At 40.8% G+C, this 14205-nt stretch overlaps 1 pseudogene; it reads right to left on the bottom strand.

The window, feature by feature from the left end:
• Window positions 1-10318: 10318 nt before the first annotated feature.
• On the bottom strand, window positions 10319-13787 carry LOC113885225 (annotated as a pseudogene).
• Window positions 13788-14205: the final 418 nt, after the last annotated feature.

Below are 14205 nucleotides of genomic sequence, written 5' to 3'. Positions count from 1 at the left end.
AGAGCAAAAGCTGCAGAGAGCAAAAAACACCTGGAAGAGTGGCCGCCCAGTCCTGGGGCAGAGCTCTCTTTTTACATGTGTTAAGTCAAGGTGGTTTGTTGCCTGCATTGCTGAGGAAAACACTGACAGTGTTCAGACTGTCCTACCCAAGTCATGAGTCCTAAATAATCAAAATACAAACATAATGTCAAAGCTCCTAAAAATCAGATACGGTTGTCACTTTTCCTTTCATCTAATAAGACATTTCAAGATGTACCAATTCACATAATGCCCAGACACTTCTTAATTTCCATTTTGAGACTCAAGATTCTTTATGTTCTCTAATAAATTAATCTGTCCTAAGAGGCCTCTTTTCCTTGAATTTTTGATTATGCTTTCCTTTTTCCTTTTCATTTTTTCATTTGAGTATAATTGCTTTAAATGTGTTAGTTTCTGCCGTACAATGAAGTGAATCAGCTGTATGGATACATATATGTCCTCCCTCTGGGACACTGCCCACCCCCATTTTCCTTATATAATTCTTCAAAAAGAGGTCACCTATCTAACCACTCAACCTAAAATTTAAAGACTGAAAAAACATTTTCCAGAATGTATTTGTTTTTTTTAAATACAGTGATATATTTTATTTAACAGGCAGCACCTACCCCAAAATACTTATCCTCACATGAAGAGTTCAATGACGGCTTATATTTGCACAGTACGCTCTGCTTTCACAGTCCTTAGTTAGCTTAAGTCTCAGAGCAACTGTGGGAGCTGGTGGTATCATTTCCGCTTTGAAAAGACAAAATGAAACTCAGAGGTGGTCAGTGTGTTGTAATATATATATAGGGCACCCAGTGGGAAAGCAGCAGAAGCTTGCCTAGGGCTGGCAGAAACCTAGTCTTCTGAGTCTTTGGGCCTTCTTTTAAATCTCCCAGTTGAATCAACCAAGGCCAAAAAGCAATAAACAGGGCTCCTGCCCTTTCACCTCATGGCTCTGTGATGCCCAAATTTTTTTTACAAGTTCCAATAGTGTTATTATAATATTTACTTGAGTAAATACTCTCTTGGGACTTCCTTGGTGGTCCAGTGGTTAAGAATCTGCCTGCCAATGCAGGGAACATGGGTTCAATTCCTGGTCCAGGAACTAAGATCCCACATGCATGGGGCATCTAAGGTCATGCACCACAACTATTGAAGCCCTCTCGCTCTAGCTCACACGCTGCAACAAGAGAAGCCACCGAAATGAGAAGTCTGTGCACTGCAGCTAAAGAATAGCCCCACTCAAAAACTAAAGAAAGCCCACATGTGGCAATGAAGATCCAGCACAACCAAAAAAAAATTTTTTAAGTGTATTAAAGAGCTCCAAGATTAAAGTAAAGTTGAATTACTTGAGAAGTCTTTTTTTTTTGTTTTAGAATTTTCAAATATATCTGGAAGTAGTTCTAGATAATATTCACAGTGTTTTAAACTAGGATGGAAGATCTCTGAAGTCGATTTAGCTTTGGGCATCATTGGCATCACTGAAGCATGGCATCATTATGGGTTTATGGTAAATAATCATCCCTTCATTTTGTAATAGCAGAATACACACTGAATTTAAAGGAGAGTTTAAAAGTAAAAGTTTAAAATTTAAAGGAGAGTTTAAAAGTAAACTATACTATACATCTTACTTAGATCAATGGATAAATAAGGACTACAAACAGAAAAAAAAAATTATTTCTAGCAACCCTGAATCATGCTCTGATTTGGTAAGTCTTTGGTAACAACTTTAATGGCCTTTCTTAACACTCACACAGGAAAATTCAAAATTTGGAAGGAAAAATGTAAGAGCATTCCAATGACTCATTTAGTGTAAGTTTGGTTTACATTTATTCCACCCAAGGGAAGTTTCATTATTAATATGGTCAAAAGAGCTGGTCCTAGCTTCAGGCTTTTTCTGTTTATAAATAACTTTCCTCATATTTTTAGTTATAAGAAAACTATAACCTCTAATTGTATTTATAATCCGTGAAGAGATAATTCAACCATCAATATCTTCTTTGAACTCTAAATAAAGAGTGAGATAAGAAAGGCCTGAGAAATTCATATTTCACCAGAAGCTTTTAGGTTCCTCTCTCAGTTACTATGAGGTTTCCCAGGCTCATAGTGGTAACGAACCTAGTGGTAAAGAGGCTAATGTTAAAGAACCCTCCTGCCAACATAGGAGACATAGGAAACACAGGTTTGATCTCTGAGTTGGGAAGATTCCCTGGAGGAGGACATGGCAACCCACTCCAGTATTCTTGGAGAATCCCAAGGACAGAAGAGCCTGGTGGGCTGCAGTTCTTCAGCTCCCACAGAGCTGGACATGACTGAAGTGACTTAGCAGCAGCAGCAGCAGCAGCAGCAGCAGTTCAGTTACTATACATGTTATTTTCTCTGTAATGAATTTTTCATGACTCATGTGACTGTCTTCTTGGTCAAGATGACCCTCTGACCCTGCAGCCCCCAAAACAATAAGCATAAAGTCACATGCCCTTGAATCTTTTTCTTTAAAGAACACATGTTTATGTTTGACGTAAGGTCTAGATTTACCATCATTTTCATGTGGTTTTTTTATTTGTCATACACACTCAGAGCTGTCTTTCTGTTTTTTATTTAAAATGTTACAGATTGACTCCCACCCTGACTCACATGGCTCACTCTACCAGTGGTTTCTATCCCCTGGGGATTAAGGCTTAGTTTGTTTAAAAGGTTAATGCCCTGCAAAACATATCCATACATGAGTTCTCACCAAACCCCACAATAAAAAACTAAGATGGATGTTGTAATGTGTAAACTATAATTAAACCTACTTCAGTGCTCCAAGATCACTGGTTTGCCTTACAGTGATCCTAACTAAACAGAATGAGACTATATGCCCCTTTCCAAGTCTAAGTGAGAGTACAAGGAAAAAGATGATGTAGATATTGGTGGTACATCTTTCAGAGCTCTATGGTTAAAACTGGGAAGGAGGCAGGCTCTCTCTGATCTCAGACATCAGTTGCTCAGTGACATGGTGTTTGACTGACGGCTTCCTAGCATACCACACTATTGGGAGAGTGGAAAATGGAAAGAAGAAGACCCCAAGAGTGAGAATGAGGTCCCCAGTTAGAATACTCATGTTTCGTTCCGGTAGAAATGACTTTGTTTAGAGTTGTAGTGCTCATGGTGATGATGGTGGTGGAGATGGAAAAGAGTGGAAGAATTTGAGATCGATTTTGGAGAAGAACTCATAAAATGTACTGAAGAATGGGATTTAGGCATGGAGGAAAAGGAGGATTCAAGGACATTCTTCAGGTTATTTGCCTGACCTGCTGAGTGGATGGTGATGGTGGGGTAGCATTTATTAAAAGGAGAATAATAGGATTTTAGTATTAGAGGGGTGGAAATTATGAGCTCGGTTTCAGACATGACATATTCAAGATACCTATTTGCCTTCTGACTGGAGATTAGAGTTGGAATTTGGGTCTGGGGAGTCAAATATTCTGAGCATGTAGTCGTCTCAGCACCCACTCAATGCTTTTGACGTAAGAGGTACCAGTGGTAAGATGGCTCTAGCAGAGTTGAGCCATCAGATAGGAGAGAACCTTTTCTCTTACATGAGTGCTTGAGTAGAGACACCACAGTTGATATTTCCCTTTGCTGGCTGAGCCTACATGCCTTTAAATCATACAAGTTTTAACAGTTGGCTTGGAATTCTGAGGGTGGATCAGCTCCATTTTAGAGGGTGGAGACGGCAACCAGATGAGTCATTCGTGTGTGCCTGGGGTGCGTGCTCAGTCACTCAAACTCTGTTGTGACCCCCTGGACTACAGCCCACCAGGCTCCTCTGTCCATGAATTTTTCAGGCTAGAATACTGGAATTGGTTGCCATTTCCTACTCAGGGATCAAACCCTCGTCTCTTGCGTCTCCTACGTTGACCACCTGGGAAGCCCCCGATGGATCATTCAGCTCTCACTGACTGAAACTCTCAGTGTAAAGAGCCTTGGAGGATTTGGATTTTCCATGTCAAATCTCTTTGAACTATCATGGCATTTCTCTTCCTCTGGAGAAAGGTGAAGAGCACTGTCAAACCTCTCTCACTGCCCATGTTTGATTTATGACAATGTAAATGACTGGAATTCACACATCAGCCAGCAACTTCTCCAAGATCATCTCTAATGAGCCTCGCCTCCTTGAATTTACGTCTTTGGGTAGTTTCCTCCCACACTGAATCAGGGCTGAGGGCTGATCCACGTTACCAGTAGGCAAAGATGAGTGATTTCTAGAGCTGGGTCATGATGGCATTGAAGCTTCCACCCTGTTCTCTTGGTTTCTCACTCTGGGGGAGCCAGTTGTCATACTCTGAGAACATTTAAGTGACCCTGGAGAGTTTACCGGGAAAGGAAGTGAGGTCTCCCACCAACAACAAGCACCACTTTACCAGCCATTTGGAAGTGGGTCCTGCATCCTCAGTCAAGCCTTCTCAAGACTTCAGCTGACATCCCACTACAACCTCTTGAGAGAGACGGCAGGCCAGAACCACACGCCCAAACCGTTTAAGAGTCCCTGACCTAGAGCAACTGTGAAAGACAACACACAACTATTGTTTTAAGGTTTGGAGTGACTTGTTATGCAGTAATAGATAACATGTATTTTGTCCTTTAAAAAGATAGAGTTGTTATTGTTGTTATGAGCACCCTTATGACTAGAACTTCCTATTTTGTGATGTTAAAAACATGGAAAATTAATTCACCTGTAACTTTTCCAGAAGAGAAAAAAACAATCAACTCACAAACTCTTAACTTCCAAGCTCCAAGCTAAGAATGAATACAAGAGAAATTGTGATTGTTCATGGATAAAGAATAACCTAAATTTGTTTAATTGTGGTGTTTTAGGAACTCAGCCTGCATAACACAACAAAGCATAAAAATATTTTGGATCTTTTGTTTTTATGTCACAAAGAGTTCCAAAGTTAAGAGGAAGGAACTTTGGTGTTTCCTTTACACCAAAGCAAACCAAGCTGCGCTTTTATTTATCTGAGAATAGGAAGTTTTGCGATTCTGAATTCTGAATATTGATCAGAATTATTCACAGCAAATACCTCCTAGGATGTCCCTTCTAATTAAAACCTGCCAGAAAGTGGTTTTGCTTTTATTTTTCCTGGAGACTTGTCCAGCTTTAACAGGAATCTGAACCAGCAAAATTTATTAAATCATAAACTCATTTTCCGTGCAAACATACCCCAAACTTAAAATGTTACACTCTGCTGTGCTGCCCTGGCTCTGCTGTTAATAGCTGGACGCCCCTTCTTACCCCCAACATAGTGTTTAAATGGCTAAACACTGACACTCCTGTACCATTTTAATCAGTTTCTAGTTTCTTTTTCATCCATTATCTTATTTGAATCTTTAAACCACTCAGTTTTAAGTGCGCAGCTTATTGCATTTAACAGATAAGAAAACTGAGGCCCAGAGAGGTTATTTACTAGCTCATTTCCTTGAACTATTTACCAAATTACTTTACCTCTCTGAGAAATGAGTGGGTCAGACTGCTTTCTGAAGCCTCTTCCAGTTCTAAAATTACTTTATCCCCAGCAACTTTGGCATGACCAAGTCAGTATGTGAGATGCAGAAAGCACAGACATGGAGTTAGATGATCTGGATTTTTGTTCTATGATTTGCTGGCCTTGAATACTTGAAAGAATCACTTAAATTTCTGAATCTCAGTGGCCTAGTATATAAGCACGATGCTGAGTGGGGCTCTGTGGGGACCCCGGGCATGGTGGCATCTTTTGTCTGTCATTTCTTGTACGCAAGACTCTGGCCTCCATGATCTTCCCTGACTTCCAAAGAGCAGATTGGAACAGTTGCTAATCAAGGTTAGAATAACCTGAGAGAAGATTAAAGGTACCAGAGAAGCTGGTCAAAATTAGGAGACTGGCGACTTCCTGGTGATCCGGCAGCTAAGACTCTGCTCTCAATTCATGGCGGGGCGAGGTTTGATCCTTGGTCAGGGAAGTAGATCCCACATGGCACAACTAAATATCCCATATGCCTACAACTAAGACCTGATGCAGCCACATAAATAAATAATAAAAAATAAAAAAGAGTAGGAGACAGACCACCTGAGACCCTGAACACACCTAATCTTGTCAGCAACCCCATCCTTTTGAAATTGTCAAGAAAGAAGAATGTAGAATTGTTACTGCCTTGATCCTTATCACATAGCCTGCCTGACTACACACTGCTGTTTTTGTTCAGTCACTGAGTGGTGTCCAACTCTGCAGCCCATTGACTGTAGCACACCAGGCTTCCCTGTCCTTCACCATCTCCAGGAGTTTGCTCAAACTCATGTCCATTGAGTCTGTGATGCCATCCAACCATCTCATCCTCTGTCGTCCCCTTCTCCTCCTGCCTTCAATCTTTCCCAGCATCAGGGTCTTTTCCAGTGAGTGAGTCCTTCATATCAGGTGGCCAAAATATTGGAGTTTCAGCTTCAGCATCAGTCCTTCCAAAGAATATTTAGGACTGATTTCCTTTAGGATTGACTGGTTTGATGTCCTTGGAGTCCAAGGGACTCTGAAGAGCCTTCTCTAACCCTCAGTTCAAAAGCATCAATTTTTCAGTGTTCAGCTTTCTTTATGGTCCAACTCTCATATCCATACCTAACTACTGGAAAAACCGTAGCTTTGACCACACGGATCTTTGTTGGCAAAGTAATATCTCTGCTTTTTAATAGGCTGTCTAGGTTGATCATAGCTTTTCTTCCAAGGAGCAAGCATCTTTTAATTTCCTGGGTGCACTTACTGTCTATACACATTTTGGCGGCCAAAGAAATAAAACCTGTCACTGCTTCCACTGTACCCCCCTTCTATTTGCCATGAAGTGATGGAACCGCATGTCATGATTTTAGTTTTTTGAATGTTGAGTTTTAAGCCAGCTTTTTCATTCTCCTCCACCACCCTCATCAAGAAGCTCTTTAGTTCTTCTTCACTTCCTGCCATTAGAGTGGTATCATCTGCATATCTGAGGTTGTGGATATTTCTCCCAGCAATCTTGATTCCAGCTTCTGCTTCATCCAGCACAGCGTTTCACATAATGTACTCTTCATAGACGTTAAATAAACATGGTGACAGTATACAGCCTTGTTGCGCTCCTTTCCCAGTTTGGAACTAGTCCTTTGCTCCATGTCTAGTTCTAACTGTTGCTTCTTGACCTGCATACAGATTTCTCAGGAGGCAGGTAAGGTGGTTTGGTATTCCCATCACTTTAAGAATTTTCCAGTTTTTGTGATCTGCAGAGTCAAAGGCTTTAGCGTAGTCAGTGAAGAAGAAGTAGATGTTTTTCTGGAATTCCCTTGCTTTCTCTATGATCCAATGAATACTGGTAATTTGATCTCTGGTTGCTCTGCCTTTTCTAAATCCAGCTTGTACATCTGGAAGTTCTTGGTTCATCTGGAACCTTATGAACAGTGTAAGAACACATGACTACATATCCTCTCCCTATTCCCCAGGGGTGGGCTTCCCAGGTGGCCCAGTAGTAAAGGCATCACCTGCAATGCAGGAGACACAGACTTGATCCCTGGGTTGGGGAGAGCCCCTGGAAAAGGGATTGGCAACCCACTCCAATATTCTTGCCTGGAGAATCCCTGGACAGAGGAGCCTCATGAGCCAAAGTCCATGGGGTCGCAAAGAGTCAGATGCAACTGAGTGTGTGCGTGGATGTGCACGTGTGCGCACACACATACGCACACTCCCCAGGAGTTGGGCAGGGGGCATAGTTCCTGAGGCTCTAGCCTACTGTGTTCCCCCTTTGCCTGGCGAAGAAATAAAGTCAGTCTTTCCTCCTTCTCCATAACTCTGTCTCCATATTTTTGTTTGGCACTGGTGCACAGAGAGCCAGCAAAAGGGAGGTTAACAAGATATACCTGATAGAATCATTTTGCAGGCCAAATAAAATATGTCAGTTACTCACTGGGCTTTCTTTGTGACTCAGATGGTAAAGAATCTGCCTATAATGCAGGAGACGGGGGTTTGATTTCTGAGTCAGGAAGATCCCTGGAGAAGAAAATGGCAACCCACCCCAGTATTCTTGCTGGAACTCAACCAGCAAGATACTGGAATTCAACTCACTCAGTATCATGGAGAATTCCATGGACAGCGGAGCCTGGTGGGCTACTGTACACGGTGTCACAAAAAGCTGGACGTGCCTGAGCCATGAACACAGCAAGTTACTCACTGGCTCTGAGAACTTGATCTTCTTATGCTCCCAGTGTCCCAGGTTCCCATGCATGAAATATGGAGAAGGGGCAGGAAGCAGGTTCACTTTTGGTAAAATACAGTGGATGCCCTGATGATTCCCCAAGCCCCGCTTCAGGGCTGCAGCACTCATTCTCCAGCTGCCTGGGGCTCGTTGGCTAACAGTTCTCATCTTAGTCCCTCTAGAGAATTGCTTGTAGCTAAAAGCAGCTGCCCTACCCAAGGTCACATCCTCTTCCCAGGAAGCAGCTCATATGCAATGACTGTAATTTCAGGACTGTAAAGGACAGGCCCTCTTGCCTCAATTTGGTAAAAATATGAAGTGTTATCCCAACTCCAGAGCTCTGTGTGAGACTGGCCAAGCCCTCTGTTCCACGCATCACAGTCCAACCTCTTTATCTGCCCAGTTTTGTTTCCTTCAATCCCCTGCGGATGCTGTTCCTGAGAGCCCTCGCCCCCAGAAACTTCCTGCATGTAAATTTCTGTCTCAGAGTCTGTTTTCTGGGAACCCAACCATCCTGTTGTAACATGACGGTAATGCGATAACAGATAAGAAAGTGCTTTGAAAACTGTGTAGTTATCAGCAATATTGGATAACATTTACCATAGCATAATGAGGATTATCTAGAACATGCTGAACTGATGTGTATTTTTTTTTTAATTCCTACCATAAATTGTGTTCCTTTGCAGCCAATCCACCATTGTGGCCCCAGGGAAGAGAAAGGGCAAAGGTTACCTTGCACAGAACTAAAACGAGATGTAAGAGCAGAGCCCTCCAGTCCAAAAGGGAAGTTTAGGGAAAGCTTCAGTTTAGGGAGGGGAGATGAAAGGAGGGATTAGGAGAAGGAAGTTGGATGCAGGTGCCCACACTTCACCCCTTTTGGGGTGGAGTCTGTGTGAGGAGATGATAGAAACATCCAGATAGATTCAGGCTAGACTGAGAACAGTGGGGTTTGTGGCTGCCTCCTCTGGGAATAGGCAGCAAGAAGTGTAAGACTTCTACACTAAGAGAAAACTAAGGTGGAACTCCATTAGATTTGTATGGCTTAGAAGCTTTAGCAGAAAGAGCCCCATCCCTCAAGGCCTGCCTGTGGCTGGTGGTAAACAGGCAGCACAGAAGCTCAAGCATGCCCCCTGACTCCCCCACCACTTCATCCATAGGAGGACAGGCCCCTGAGAATAGAAACAGGCTAGCAGAGGCCCTGAGTTGGGCAGAGGAAGAAGGAACTCAAGAGCCTGCTCAATGTTTCTTAAGGAGAAATCTTTTTTGTTTGTTTTCTTCATTTTAAACAAGAAGCTTATTTAAACAACAAGACACTTGACTTGGATGGAAAACTATCTAGGATTAATTTCTTTTAGAGTAATTTAAGTGAAAGTTGCTCAGCCGTGTCCAACTCTTTGCAACCCCAGGGACCATATAGTCGATGGAATTCTCCAGGCCAGAATACTGGAGAGGGTAGCCTTTCCCTTCTCCAGGGGATCTTCCCAACCGAGGAATCGATCCCAGGTCTCCCGCATAGCAGGTGGATTCTTTACCAGCCTGGTCACAAGGGAAGCCATTTATCCCTACTTAAAGATAGATCAGCCTACATGTAACAGCTACATACAAAAAGTACAAAAAAGTAACAGCTACATACAAAAAAAGTTATAAAATTGTCCTTGGTTTTACAATGATAAATAAAAAACATTAAAATTGGCCAATCGAACAAAATATGCAAGAATTTTTATGTTGTTCTTTTTTTTGTTAAACAGTGAGAGCAAAATAACTTACTGGAATATAAAAATAACAGCTGATGAGCATGCCACTAATGGAGAAAAAAGGGTATTTTCACAGAATCAGTAATTTTCCCCAACCCGTCTGCATTTGATGTCAATCAAAACATACCACTGGCGATTTAGTTTTTTAAAAAATGCAATATGTTTGTGCACATACACCAGTTACTTTATGTACAATAAAGGAATGGGGAAGGGGAAAAGGAAGGAATAGAGAAACTATACTGTAGTAGTCAGCATGTGGTGGAACCAAATTGTAGTTTTCTATTTGAGAATGTCTTCTTGGTCTGGAGGAGCAGAGTTCTGGAGTAAAGTAGCAGGTTCCCTTTTTAGTAGACACATCCTGTCTGCTGCTGGAATACATCAATCGTATCTTCATCTTCCTTCTCCAACTGCAGGTGTGTCTTTCTCATTGATTGGCTGCCGGTCAAATCGGAATCTGATCTGCCTCATTGACAAATCCTGTCTTTCACACTAGGCCTTCATTAGTTTACTGAAAAGGAGAAGGCGATGGCACCCCACTCCAGTGTTCTTGCCTGGAAAATCCCATGGACGGAGAAGCCTGGTAGGCTGCAGTCCATGGGGTCGCGAAGAGTCAGACACGACTGAGCGACTTCACTTTCACTTTTCACTTTCAAGCACTGGAGAAGGAAATGGCAACCCACTCCAGTGTTCTTGCCTGGAGAATCCCAGGGACGGGGGAGCCTGGTGAGCTGCCGTCTATGGGGTCGCACAGAGTCGGACACGACTGAAGCTACTTAGCAGCAGCAGCAGCAACAGTTTACTGAGAGGTGTATGCCTCTTAAACTGCACCACAGAACCATCCTGCCCCACCACCTTCAAATTAATACGTAGTTCTCAGTCTTGACTCCTTCCTTTTCGTCCGCCACGGTGAGCGCTGGAGTCTCCTCAGCAGCCGCTTCACAAAGGCGGCACCAGGTCCGCAGGGAACCTCCAAGCCGCGCCAGGAGCGGCAGAAGGAGGTGGCAGCAAGGAGAAATCTTGATGTGATAATGCCAGTCAGGAAAAGGGTTTGAAGAGTGCACCGTATTCAGGGAGGCAGAAAAAAAGAATCACTGCCTGACACAGTGTAGAAATAAATGTTTTCTTTATAAAAATAATTATCAAAACATAGATTTATAAATAAATGTAAAGTGACATGTTTTGGTTTGTGATCTGCTTATGTTTTATATTTTAGAGACATTTGTTTCACATCCTATTCCCTTTTTAATAGCATTAATGCTTTGGCCTTGCTGTGTTCCAGTATATAATGCGTTGCTTATTTATAGCTCTGATAGCTTTAGTTTTCTGGAAACTCTGTCTGTTGTATATTGCCATCTGTGGTATTTGATGGGAAACAGTATAATATCTGTGATGTTATATCTCAAGTTACGACTTTGGTGATATCTAAGTTATGACTTGCTGACACTTCCATTGTAAACTCTAATTTTGAATTGTTTCTGCATAATTATGGTTAACCTGACATTAAGCTGAAAGATGATAGAATTTTAGGTAGCCTTTGTGAATGCTGACTTAGATTCATTATGTACATCAGAACTCTGTTTCTAAGAGCAGGGGAAAAATTTTAATCTGCTTTTGTAACTAAAAAAACTTGATTTTTAAGTATAAATGAGCTGGTAGTTAATATGAATCAGATTATGTTTTGTTTTAATATACTTTTGAAAACTTAGATTTTAAAAATGATTACTTACAGTTTGAGTCATTTGAATATAATTGTAATGTTAGTTGAGAATGTTATGCTTTGCTTTCTATAATTTATACCCTTAAATTGAAGGCTTAAGAAAATAATACCATGTGTGAAATGAAACATGGCCAACATACAGATTTTTTTTTCTAATTGAATGAAGTAAAATAATCTAATGCTTATCTAATGAACCATGAGTGGTTCTCTAACAAATCATTAGACAAGAGATGTCTTTCATTTATAAATATATTAATATGTTCTCAAGGAACAAAGACTTCAGTCGTTAAATAAAGACTAAATAGTTAAATGTCCCAGTATTCAAAATTATAACTACACTTTTCTAAGATCACTTTTGTGCGATGTTATTTGCATTCTAAAAGCTTTATACAGTTGAAGTGATGGTTTAAAATAAGTTTTAGAAAAGTTAGGATGGTGTTGTTTCTGTTGCTCTAATAAACCTCATACAAGGGTTTTCATACTAATATGGATTCAATTTGATTTCATAGTTTCTTAAACTTTAGACTTTTAAAATTTAAATAAATTACACAAGCATTCACTATTTAGTAGCTTTTTGTGTGTGTGGATATGCTGATGCAGTTTTAATAAAGCTTAATGATTTTTAAAGATTAACTTTCTCTGCTATTGCTTTCAAGATCTAGGCTTGACCGAGATTTTTTTTTAAAACACATAGCACTTTAATCAACTGCTATGGACAGTCCATACTTGACAGGTTAGGAAAAAACAGTAATTTGTGATGCTAATATACCAATTTATTGATAAAAAAGTTAAAGTGTTATATTGGTATTTATAGAATCATAAAGGGCTTCACAGGTGGCTCAGTGGTAAAGAATCCACCTGCCAAGGAGGAAACAGAAGTTCGATCCCTGGGTCATGAAGGTCCCCTGGAGGAGGGAATGACAATCTGTTCCCTTATTCTTGTCTGAAAAATCCCATGGACAGAGGAGCCTGGTGGGCTACAGTCCATGGGATGGCAAAGCGTCGGACATGACTGAGAGAATGAGCACACACACAGAATCATAAAATACTTTTTTGTTAAGTCCTTAATATAGGGCAACTTTTGTATAAAGTTTTAGGCCATGATGTGGAAAGCAGCAAATTGCCTTAAATTATCTTTCTCAGTGTAGTAGAACAAATGTTAATAGTTAGTTGCATTATGATTTTTAGATTAATCTATTTATTATTTATTATTAAGCTATTTTATTCAAAACAAAGCAGGAAAATATATTGAAAAGAAGGTATGTTTACAGAGAGTTTTTTTCCCCAGAGGGCTTTTTTAAAGTGCTCTATTTCTGAAATGTAAACATACATTTTCAAAGCACACTTAAGTAACAGGACAATAAAACAAAGAAATGAAAAATTGCCATAAAGTTGAACAATTTGAGTGGTCTTGACATATATTTTTGATTGAATATAAACTTCAACATAGTAATTATTGAAGTATAACTTTATTTAATATATGCCTGATAATTTAAAAAATGCATATATATACAAAGATAAAACATGGCCAGACAGTACTCCAAAATGTTAACAGAAGTTTTCTCCTTAAAGGTAATTGATTTTTACTTCCTTTTTTAGACTTTTATTATTTTCCAAAATCAGTGTTTTAATTTTTGAGTCAGAAAAAAACCCCCAATAAATGCTAATGAAAGCTTGATAGGACTGACTGTCTATTCTTTTGGTAAAATTGTCTTTAATAAGAATACTGATAAACAGGCCAGGGGATACAGTGGAACCTGACATGCCATGGTATAAACTGGGGAGAGCTGATGAAAGATGTGGATCTGGAAGATGAGTCCAGGTACTGCATGGAGAATGAATTAGAAGGGAAGAAGTGACAGGCGCAAAGTCTACACAGTGGGCAGTTACAAAAAAATGCTGAAGTCTTTGCTTATATTAAGACACAAACCTTGTGTTCCTTCTCAAATCCTTTGTCTCTTCTCTCTATCTGATAAGAGCCTCATCTGTGCCAAGTTGCTGCTCTACTTTTGAAACTGGATGAAGTATCACACCTTGGGCGTGGGATCTGCCCTCCTACAAGCCACCATGTGGTCAGATGATACAGCCCAGAAACTGGGGGGCAGTTAGTTCTCTGAGAAGTAAACATTCACTAATGGCAAATGGAGCCAGGAGACATGGCAGCATGTACACTCCCCTCCTCCCTCTCTCTCTCTCTCTCTCTCTCTCTCTCTCTCTCTCTCTCATGGAGAAGTCCCATGCCTGCTGAGTCATTTTTGGTGGTTACAACAGTAACCTCAGCCCTTCTTCCCCCTCACTCCACCGTGCAGGGCTGGTGCCTCCTTGCTAGAATACCTTATGCTCTGCTTTCTACAGTAGCTGGGCTTAGCTGGGCTCTACCAACATCATGACAGGGGGACTGAATAGAGAGGTGAACAAAAATTCAGCCGGGCTTTACCAACATCATGACAGGGGGAGTGAATAGACAGGTGAACAAAAATTTAAGAG

Source organism: Bos indicus x Bos taurus, chromosome 28, assembly GCF_003369695.1.
Source record: "Bos indicus x Bos taurus breed Angus x Brahman F1 hybrid chromosome 28, Bos_hybrid_MaternalHap_v2.0, whole genome shotgun sequence".
Lineage (NCBI taxonomy): Eukaryota > Metazoa > Chordata > Mammalia > Artiodactyla > Bovidae > Bos > Bos indicus x Bos taurus.
Note: the sequence above shows the minus strand (reverse complement) of the source record. Positions and strands in the feature narration are given on the sequence as shown.